The following is an 11,188-nucleotide window of genomic DNA, read 5'->3' as shown; positions in this document are numbered from 1 at the left end:
AATGACTTTTCATGTCAAAATAGCACCTAAATAATTGTGAAGTGGTAGCATTTTTGGAGACTGTCTTCAGGGGCTGGAAGTCCTTTTCCTATTCCCCACTTGCCCCTCCTAGCTACACTTTTCAGGGGAAGGTGACAAGAATCAAGCCCATATCCTGGCTGGGTTCAGTATCCTGGTAGCAGTCAGAATGGCCCTGAACAATAAGACCAGTGGTGAGTCACCCTCATATGGAATAAAATATTAGAACAAATCTTGAGCTCTGCCAGCCTGTCACTTCCCCAGTGGAATCCAGTCTCCCCAGGTCACCAGGTACGGTACACCCTCTCCAATTTAGTCTCTCGCGTCTCCATGTGATCACTGACCTTCCTTCCTTGGGTAGCTATAGAAAAAGAGTAAATAGAGGAGAAGGAAGAAGTGAAGAAAAGATAGCATGTGGCCTTCTCCTCTTCCTCTCTTAGTCATTGGAATCACATACCACTGATTTTCCTATGCGTGGGGCCAGGAGCACTTGCCTCCGGTCAAGGGAGGCTCCAGAACCAACCTTTAATCATTTGTTGATTCAATAACCGTGGCCTGTAATATTATTCTCAGCATCTGAGGGTGACATTACTCATAATGATTGCTATCTTTGTATGTGAGCAGGGCCTGTAGACCAAGGCTAGGCTAATGTTTCTTTTAAGGCTGCACTATAAAATCTATTTTTCTCGTCTGTGGAAACAGCCACTAATTGAAGCATCTGGTACCATTTGTGAGCCTGCCTTTTTGCCCTATGGCAGGTCACTTCCCTCCTATAAAACTAGTCACCCCATTTCTGTTTACAAAATAGGAGGTTGGGGGCACCTGGGTGGCTCATGGCTCATGGTTGAGCATCCGACTTCGGCTCAGGTCGTGATCTCACAGTTCGTGGGTTCAAGCCCCATGTTGGACTGTGCTGACACCTTAGAGCCCGGAGCCTGCTTCGGGTTCTGTGTCCCTCTCTCTCTTCCCCTCCCCTGCTCACTCTCTGTCTCTATCTCTTAAAGATAAATACACATTTAGAAAAATTTAAAAAGCAAAACAAAAATAAACCCAAAAAGCAAAATACAAGGTTGGTCTTTCTGCCCCTGTCGTTTCTCAGATCATCACAAATACGATGCCCCAATTCTGGCAACAGTGTACCAGGAGAATCAGGGGTGCAGAAAACATAGGCTCTGCCCACAGTAACCTGGGCAGGGTCTTACACATAGGTGCTCAAAAGCATCTGTCGAATGAATAAATGAATGTTCTTAAGAATTGCATTAATGACTCTAAGGTGAAAAGGCATAGTAATGATGTAACTGGGAATTTAAAAGCAGTCTTGGGATAATGAATAACAGTGTCTACCTACAGGGGATGTTGAAGATTAAATGAACTAATATATGTGAAAATAAAACTTTAAAGCCCTATACGCCTGTTAAATATTATCATTATATATGGATATTGTCAATAACCAGTCTCTCTGGAAAGAACAGAAGATTTAGACTCTGAAGACGCGTGCCTCCTTCACAGTCCTCAATAATGTGACCGTGGAGCGTTGTACAGAACTGCTCTCTGAGACTTATTCTTCACATCTGTAAAGTGGGGATATTAATATTGTCATTTTCCTTCCATATGAGACTCGGAGGGTGGTCGTGAAATGCTTTGGAAGTTGTAAAGCACAGTGTAAACATTGATTTTGGTTTGTTTGTTTTGGTGATCAGTATCCTGTGACCCAGCAGACAGAGCATCAATAGGGCGCACATGTTACTACTCCAGAATGACAATAAATGTGAAAATATGCTTCTCAGAAGGGGTGCCTGTCTGGGGCCAAACTGCATAGTTGAAGCCGTGGGCCCCTCAAGGCTGGATGCCGCCCACCGCCTTGCTGCCCAAGTGGAACCTCGAAGCAGCCTGGTGGAGAGAATTAGATATGAGGGCAGTTCCTACCCTGGTGTCAGGAAATCACTCTCCCATCCAGCTCTTTCCATCAGTCCTAATGGATAGCAAAGTGGGAAACTTGCATTCCCCGAGGGGCTTAAGAGTAATGACCCTGGACGGAGAGTCAGAAGCTGGGTTCAAGGCCCAGTTGTTGTGCTTTCTGGCTGTGTGATCACAGACAAATCACTTATCATTGCTTAGCTGGGAAAAGAGAATAATGCAATCTATTCCACAAGACTGTTTGGAGGCTGAAGTAAGTTTGTACACGTTATGTCATTCTGGTGACTGCAAGGCACTAAACAAATGGAAGTATAAGTATTCTTCCCAGACATGGAGGGAGATGTTACCGCACAGCAAAATTTCCTACAAATAGCAGAAGTGGAGAGGGAAAAAAGCAAACGGGCTGGATAATTCAGACTAGAATAACCAGCTCCTGAGTCCTATAGACTTGACTAGGCTGGGTCCAATAGAGAGCACTGGTAGCGACTTCAGTGGCTGGAAAATGGCACATGTGTCCTCAAAAGACAAGGTAGATGGGAAGGAACTGAGTGAGTTCCGAGTACACACAAAGCAAGCAGACAGAAGAGAGGACTCACTGGTGGCCAGGATGAGGACCCGTTGGGTCCACACATGGGAATTTTCTGTAGATAGAAAGATGGGGCAGGCCAAAGCCAATGCCAGAGCTTTTGTGACCTGAATATGTGCCCAGCCAGACTGCCTCATTCTGACGGGGGGAAGACACCGTCAAGGAGTTTAATCATGTTGAGCAAACGGGGTGACCCCTAAGACTGAAAAATTAATCTTGCGAGATGGAGCTTAAAGGGTCCATGAGACCGGAACTTATTTGGGCAAGTAGCTCACCCCGGACCTAAACTGTACTTAAACCCCTGCATTAGTTACTTGGGACAATTTACTAAATACTTTCATAACCTTAAATACAAAACAAAATTTGGAGATAGTCATCGTCATTCACTCATGCCTTCATTTTTGCCCGCTGAGCCAGTCCCGTTGACAGCTTCTCACTGGAGGAAAAGCCATGAGTGACACAGTGATTTCCATGAGCGAGCTCATAGCATACAGAAGGGAGCCAAACCCGAGTGGAATTGGTACAGGAGAGGGCCAGAGAAGTGTGAAGGGTGAACCCTGGCGGCTCAAGGGGAGGGAGCAGTCTCACCCGACAGAGGAGATGAGGGATTGCAACATGGAGAATGGCATTTGGGCCAGGGACTGAGGAGAAGCAGTTTTTGGCAGGAAGTTTGTGGCAATGGATATAGCATGGGTTTCTGTGCGGAAGTGAGTATTTGATTTTTTATTTGTGGTTTTTATTGACTGTGTCTTTTTTTTTTTTTTTTAAGTTTATTAGTGTATTTTGAGGAAGAGGGAGAAAGAGAGAATGCCAAACAGGCTGTGCCAGTGCAGAGCCCGAAGCGGGGCTCGAACCCATGAACCATGAGATCATGACCTGAGCCGAAAACAAGACACTCAGCTGGAAATTGGACACTCAACTGACTGAGCACCCCCAGGCGCCCTTCCTATTGACTGTGTCTTTCATCAAAGGGTAAATCACTTTGTTAAGAATGGTGATTGTGTGTTACGCGTCTTTTACGTCTGTGCTGCTTCTATCCAGCGTTCTATACTTCCCTAGAATGAATGCCTTTCTTTCCACAATTTCTCCTCAGAGACTCCTCTAACAAAACCCTTCCTTTAGGCTTTTACCCATCATTCTTGTGGTCAAATCATAATCATCTTATAAGACCACCTTCCCTTTTGTTTTTTTTCTGGTGAGAAAGGACTCAACTGCTCTCTAATGCCCATTTATAAAGTTGAACCACATGCAATTGCTGCCTCTGTAAGATCAAAAATGGTCAAATATCGACAATTTTATATGGTTCAACCTAATGTATTCTCTTCTCACTGACTCACTTGGTCTCATTCTGTACTGCTTTCCGTTATCAGAGTTTAAATTACCTTGTTTCTTTCTTTCTTGGCTTTCCTTCTGCTCCTCGCCCCACCGCCTACTCCTACCAAATGTAAGCCCCAGGAGAGTAAGAACTGTATTCTCTAGTTCCGAGCAACTTTAGGTGTTCAGTACTTGTTTAATGAACGAATAAATTCCCCAGGGTTTGGACATGAAACAAATTTTATCCAGCCTTGGGATTGGGTGAGTCTTTCCAGGTCTCCCTGAGCTCTAAACGCTAAGTTGTTGGGTACACTAGGTCAATGGTTCCCAAAGCAGGCTGCTCATGAAAATGGCCTTCAGAAAGTATTAGAAGTTCAGATTCCAAGGCCCACTCCAGACCGATGAAACCATGACAGTGAGGAGGGGTTTGAAGAAAACAGGCATTTTTGCCTCCAAAGATGACACTTAGTCACTGAAACAGGTGTCAACCTGCATTTGGGAGCCTCCAGACCCCATGAAGTCAGGAGGAGAGGACCGCATCTGTCTGGCTTGCAGCCTGTCACTACCAGGTTCCTGACATATGGCACAATGGCTAGCACATGGCAAACAGCAATGATGAATTGTTGACTGCATATTGAAGGCCTTTTCCATTTCTGAGGGGCATCTTAAGCTGCCAAACCCCGTTCAGTTATCTGAAAGAGACCTCACATGGATGGACCATGAGAGTGTTTTAGGGTCAGGACACCTAGGTGGTTCAGTTGATTGAGTGTCCTACTTCAGCTCAGGTCATGATCTCATGATTCATGAGTTTGAGCCCCACGTCAGGCTCTCTGCTGTCAGCACAGAGCCTGTTTTGGATCCTCTGTTTCCCTCTCTCTCTGGCCCTCCCCTGCTCATGTTCTCTCTCAAAAATGAATAAACATTTTTAAAAAATTAAAAACAATTTTTTAGGGGCACCTGGGTGGCTCAGTCGGTTGAACATCTGACTTCGGCTCCAGTCATGATCTCACGGTTTGTGGGTTTGAGATTCACAACAGGCTCTGTGCTGACAGTTCAGAGCCTGGAGCCTGGTTCCGATTCTGTGTCTCCCTCTTTCTTTCTACCCCTCCCCAACTCATGCTCGCTCTCCCTCTCTCTCAAAAATAAACACTTAAAAAAACAAAAACAAAAACAAATTTTTTTAATTTAAAAAAAAGTGTTTTTAGGGTTTCGTTGGGCTCCCAAACTTGAGATGCTTGTATATTTGTGATAGTGTGTATGTAATAAGCCACATGTCACTGGACAGTTTAACCTCTCTGAGCCTTAGATTCCTCTGTGAAATAAGGGTACAGGGTTTAAAAAGACCACTAGTGTCCTATTGGACTTTACCTTGCTTTTCTTAATGACTCCCCTACTTAGTAACTATGTGACTTTGGGCAAGTGACTTATCTCTTGCTAAATTTTCTGTAACCCTGTTCTCTCACACCTTGCTGCAGGATTGTAAGCACCCCCAGCCCAAGAGCAGAGACCTTGCCTATCCTCTTGTATCTACCCACAATACTTAGTGCTTGGCATATAGTAGGCACTCAATAAATCAGTCTTTGCATGAATGGTAGAGACTTTTTAAAAATGCAATGAGAATTAAATTAATTATCAACCTAAACTCACTGCACTACTAGAGGAAGTATACATTATACAGCTACTTTTCTTTCCTTTTTTGAATAATAAATTTATTAAGATATAATTAACATATCATAAAGTTAAGCATTTTATTTTTTATTTTATTAAAAAAATTTTAATGTTTATTTACTTTTGAGAGACAGAATGCAAATGGGGGTGGGGGTAGAGAGAGAGACACACACCGAATCCAGAGCAGGATCCAGGCTCTGAGCTGTCAGCACAGATCCCGACACAGGGCTCAAACCCATGGACTGTGGACCTGAGCTGAAGTCAGACGCTCAAGTGAATGAGCCACCCAGGTGCCCCAAAGTTAACCATTTTAAAGTGTAAACTCAGTGGTTTTTACTATTTCACAGAGTTGTGCAACCAGCACCAATCTAATTCCAGAACATTTTCATGATCTCCCCCACCCGCACCCCCACCAGTAACCCCATGTCCATTAGCTGTCACTTTCCATTTACTCCTCCTCCCAAGCCCTGGCGACCACTAGTCCACTTTCTGTCTTTATGGATTTGCCTCTTCTGGACACGTCATGTGAATAGAAATGTGCAATATTTGGTCTTTTGTGTCTTCTGGCTAATTTCACTTATCACAACATTTTCAAGGTTCATTCAAGCTGTGGCATGTATCAATGTTTCATTCCTTTTCATAGAAAATAATATTCTATTGTATTGATATCCCACATTTAACTTACCCATGTATCACTTGGTAGACATTTGGGTGGTTTCCACTTGTTCCCTGTTAGGAATGAAGGTCCTATGAACATTTGTGTACAAGTTTTCATGAAGACCTAAGTTTGGGCACCTACCTAGGAGTAGTCTTAGGATGACTCTGACTTTTTGAGTAACTGTCAGAGCTGTCGAACAGTTTCCCAAAGTGGCTGTTCCATTTTACAATCCCGTCAACAATGTATGAGTGTTTGCATTTCTTCACATCCTCTCCAGCGTTCACTATTGTCTGTCTTTTTTGTTTTCATCAATTCAGTAGAAGAGAAGTGCTCTCCCAGTGAGGGTTTGATTTGCATGTCTCTAAGGACTAAAGATGTTGAGCATCTTTTCATGTGCTTATTGGCCATTTGTATATATTCTTTGGAAAAACATTATTCACATCCTTCGCCTATTTTTTTCCTCAAGACTTAAACATTTTTTATATGACAGTGCGGGGTGTGGTTTATCCAAGTCCGGAGGCTTGGCTTCATTTAAGACATCTCAGTGCTCTCGGGTAGTCTTTTTATTTTTATTTTTATCTTTTGGATCTTTAGATTTTTATCTTTTAGAGAGAGCTTGAAGAGGGGAGGAAAAGGGGGAAAGTGGGAGGAGAGAGGGGGAGAAAGAGAATCTCAAGCAGGGATAGCTGATAGCTATCAGCTGATAGCAAGGAGTCCAAAGCAGGGCTTAACCCGTGACCTGAGCCAAAATCAAGAGCCACCCAGGTGCTCCCTCTTTGAGAATCTTCACTCCTTCATCGAGCTTTAATCGTTCATCTTCAAATCTCTCTCCTTTTTTTTTTTTTTTTTTTAACATTTATTTATTGTTGAGAGACAGAGAGAGACAGAGCACAAGCAGGGAAGGGGCAGAGGGAGGGATACAGAATCCAAAGGAGGCTCTAGGCTCTGAGCCTCTAGCACAGAGCCCAACTCGGGGCTCAGACTCACTACCCTGAGCCAAAGTTGGATGATTAACCAACTGAGCTACCCAGGCGCCCCCACATTCAAAATCCTTATTTTCCTATAGTTTTCCAACTGAGCTCTTTGATGGAGCAATCGGGAGTAAAATACTCTGCCTTTTTTCTGCTACTTGTTACCATTTCTACATCTTCACAAACCTGTGCTTTATCCTTTCTCATTCATCTTTCTTAAACTGTAGCTCATTATCAGCCTTTCCTTTCCCCTTTATCCTTTTGTAAATTGGATTTTTGTCTTTTTGTTGTTGAGTTGTAAGAACTTTTTATATATTCTAGATGCTAGTCTCATATTAGATATATGATTTGTAAACACTATCTCCCATTCCATGGATGGACTTTCTATTTTCTTGGTGGTGTCCTTTAAAGTACAGAAGTATTAAATTTTGATGAAGTCCAATTTATCTATTTAAAAAATTGTATGTGCTTTTGTTGCTAAAAAAACAACTGCTTTCTCTGAGGTTACAAAGATGTACTCCTATCTTTTCTTCTAAGAATCTTAAGGCTTTAGCTCTTACATTTAGGTCTATGATCTATTTTGAGTTAACGTTTCTATATGATGTGTAGAGCCATTTTTCTTTTCTTTTTTGTCATTTTATGGTTTTATAACACAAATACGACGTGCACATAGGCTGTCTGTCTATTCATTTTCTCGCTGTGCAGGCTGGCATTGAGATTTGTAACTCTGATGGCCATCTAGGCTGCTCTTTCCACAATGCTTTGTGGATTCTTGGAGGAGACACTGTGAGCAATCTCTGCACCGTAAGATTTGTTGCAAATCAGCAGCACTTAAACTCCTTGATGTTGTGAACTAGGAACTTGCAGAGGCCACTGAGAAGCATATGCTTTGTTTTCTTGTTGCTCTTGTCACCAAAGTTAGGCATCAAAATCTGGCCCTTGAATCTTTTGCACACCTTTGCACAATCTTTTGCATTATTGTCAATGACTTTGAATATCAGCCAGTTGTGCTTAATTTTGACATATTGGTCTGACTGGTGCCAAATGAACTTCTTGGTCCTCTTTTTAATGATCTTGGGCTTCACCAGAGTCTAAGGTCAGCCATGATGCCAAGTAACAGAAGGCTGCCACCTCCATAGGCCGAGCCATTTTTCTTTTTAAAACACATTTTCCTATAGGAAAACTTAGCACACATATAGAAAAGTATACAAAATAAAAATGTATACCTAAATAGAGTACCATAAAATGAACATCCTGTAGCCAATATCCAGGTGAGGAAATAGAGGTTATCATTCCAGATGGTCCGCTGGTGCTGCTTCCCAACCAACATTCTCCCTTCCTCATGAAGTATCTGCTACCATTTAAGGTAACCTCTTGTTTGCTTTTCTTAGTTTTACTACCTAAACATACATCCCCAACAATATAGTTTGACTTTGCTCATTTTTGAAGCTCATATCAATGGAACTGGACCATCTCTGACTTTTACTCAACAGTATTTTTTTAGATGTATTCAGCTTTTGCCAGTAAATGTAGCTCATTCATATTTATTGTTATATGATGTTACTTTGCATGAACATACCATAATATCTATTTTTTTTAGTTTATTTATTTATTTTTGAAAGAAAGAGCCAGCAGGGGAGAGGCAGAGAGAGAGGGAGAGAGAAAAAATCCCAAGTTGGTTCTGCATTGTCAGAGCAGAGCCTGATGCAAGGCTTGAACTTTCATATAAACTGTGAGATCATGATCTGAGCTGAAATCAAGAGTCAGATGCTTAACTGGCTGAGCCACCCAGGAGCCCCCATAAGAATATTGTAGTTTTGATGGTCATTGAAATTGTTTAGTTTGGAGCTTTTATAAATAGTGATGCTATAAACATTATTTTTCTTATCTCTTGGTACACTGTGCATGCAATTGTATTGAATATATAGCCTAGAGTGGAATTATTAGACATGTGTATGTTTGACCCTCGAAGAGATTGACAGTTTTCCCAGGTGATTGTTATCAGTTTAAGCTCTCACTAGCTGTAAATAGAGTGCTTGTTCCACACTCTCCCCTAACACTTTTTTTTCTATTACCATGAACAGTTTATTTATTTATTTATTTATTTGTGTATTTTTAATTGAAATCTAAGTTAGTTAATATATAGTGTAATAGTGATTCAGGAATAGAATACAGTAATTCATCACTTACATATAATACCCCTCTCCCATTTAACCCTTCCCCTTACCCAATACACCACCATCACCAACACTTTTTATTGTCTACTTGATTACAGTCATCCTGGAGGGTGTTTAATAGTATCTTACTGTGTTTTAATTTGTTTTTCCCTGATGACTAATGAGGTTGAGCACCTTTTCATATGTTTATTGTCCATTTGAATAAATGAGCATTATTTGTATTTCTTTGGAATTCTGGTCATTTGCCCATTAAAATTTTTTTTGGGGGGGGCACCTGGGTGGCTCAGTCAGTTGAGCGTCTGGCTTTGGCTCAGGTCATGATCTCATGGTTCATGGGTTCGAGCCCCACGTTGGGCTCTGTGCTGACAGCTAGCTCAAAGCTTGGAGCCTGCTTCAGATTCTGTGTCTCCCTCTCTCTCTGACCCTCCCCTGCTCACACTGTATCTCTCTGTCTCTCAAAAATAAATAAAAGACATAAAAAAATTAAAAAAATTGTTTAGTTCTCTCTTTTTGGTCAATGTCTGTGCTATTTATTATTTCACTGATCTCTTTGTTTCCCCTTAAATTTCCATGTAAGTGTGAAAAACAATTTGTGAAGTTCCACTGGGGTGGAGAAAAAAGTGTCAGAATTTTGACTGAGATGATGCTAAAACTCTAGATTAGGGAGGATTTACAACTTGCCCATATTTGTTGTACTAGCCCATGGGCATGGTATATTCCTCCATTTATTTAGACCATCTTTGATTTCTTTCAAAAATATTTTATAGTTTCTGTGTAGAGGTTTTTACATATATCTTTTAGAATTTGTTCTTAGTTTTAGATATTTCATAGTTTTTATGTTATCTTAAGTGTACTTAAAATTTTTCATTTTCTAAATCTTTCTGGGTTTTTTTGGTATATAAAAACAGTTCAATTTTTGTTATTTTGCTAAACCTGCTTATTAATTCTAATATTTTATATATCAAAATATGTCCTGTGAAAACAATGATGCTTCTATATCTTAGTTTCTAAAACCTATATATATCTTTTAAGGGATGAACAATTTTTATTGGGCTCAAATCAGAAGTCTATGAGTCTTGAGGACCTTTGTTTATTTGTTGGTTTTCTTCCCTGTGTTGCCCTTGGCCTGTTTGCTACTCCTCCTGTAATGAACCTTGGCCTCATTGTATCTAGTCTTCTCCAGAGTGGCTGTCAACATCCAGTACATCTGACCAGCCTCATAAGTCAGGTGCCTCAAGTAGACAAACTTATGTGTGGGCTTCAGACACACAGATTTAAGGAGAAATAATCCCTTGCTTTTTCTTGGCAAACATCTAAAAGTGCTCTAAAGTGGCCTGGAAATGTTTGATCTTGTGGGGTGCCATGCAATGCACAATCTACCTGAAGATGTGCTTGGAGGTCCAGAAGTGGTAGGGACCATAGGGTGGGTTGGTGTCTATGTGCTTGTGGAAGAAGTCCAAAGCCTGGTACCTCCACTTAATTCTGTAGAAGTTGCCAGAAATGTTAATGTCCTTATTGTGCATGACCACCACTTTCCAGTCCAGCACTACCTGCCTGGTCATTCTGGCCTCCAGGTGATCCTGTAGATGGTGTCAACCATTGATTACCAGGACTGTCCCTCTGCTAACTTTGGCAGCTGCCTTGGAAAATGAATCCTTATACTTTAAAATCCTTTTTCTTGTCTTATTGCACTAACTGGAATCCTAGTGCAATCATAAAAAGGAGTGGTGAGAACAGACATCTTTTTTTTCTTTAATATAATTTATTGTCAGATTGGGTTCCATACAGCACCCAGTGCTCATCCCAACAAGTGCCCTCCTCAATGCCCATCACCCATTTTCCCCTATTCCCCACCCCTGAGAACAGACATTCTTGTTTC

The sequence above is a fragment of the Suricata suricatta genome, chromosome 15 (assembly GCF_006229205.1).
Source record: "Suricata suricatta isolate VVHF042 chromosome 15, meerkat_22Aug2017_6uvM2_HiC, whole genome shotgun sequence".
Taxonomy (NCBI): domain Eukaryota; kingdom Metazoa; phylum Chordata; class Mammalia; order Carnivora; family Herpestidae; genus Suricata; species Suricata suricatta.
Note: the sequence above shows the minus strand (reverse complement) of the source record.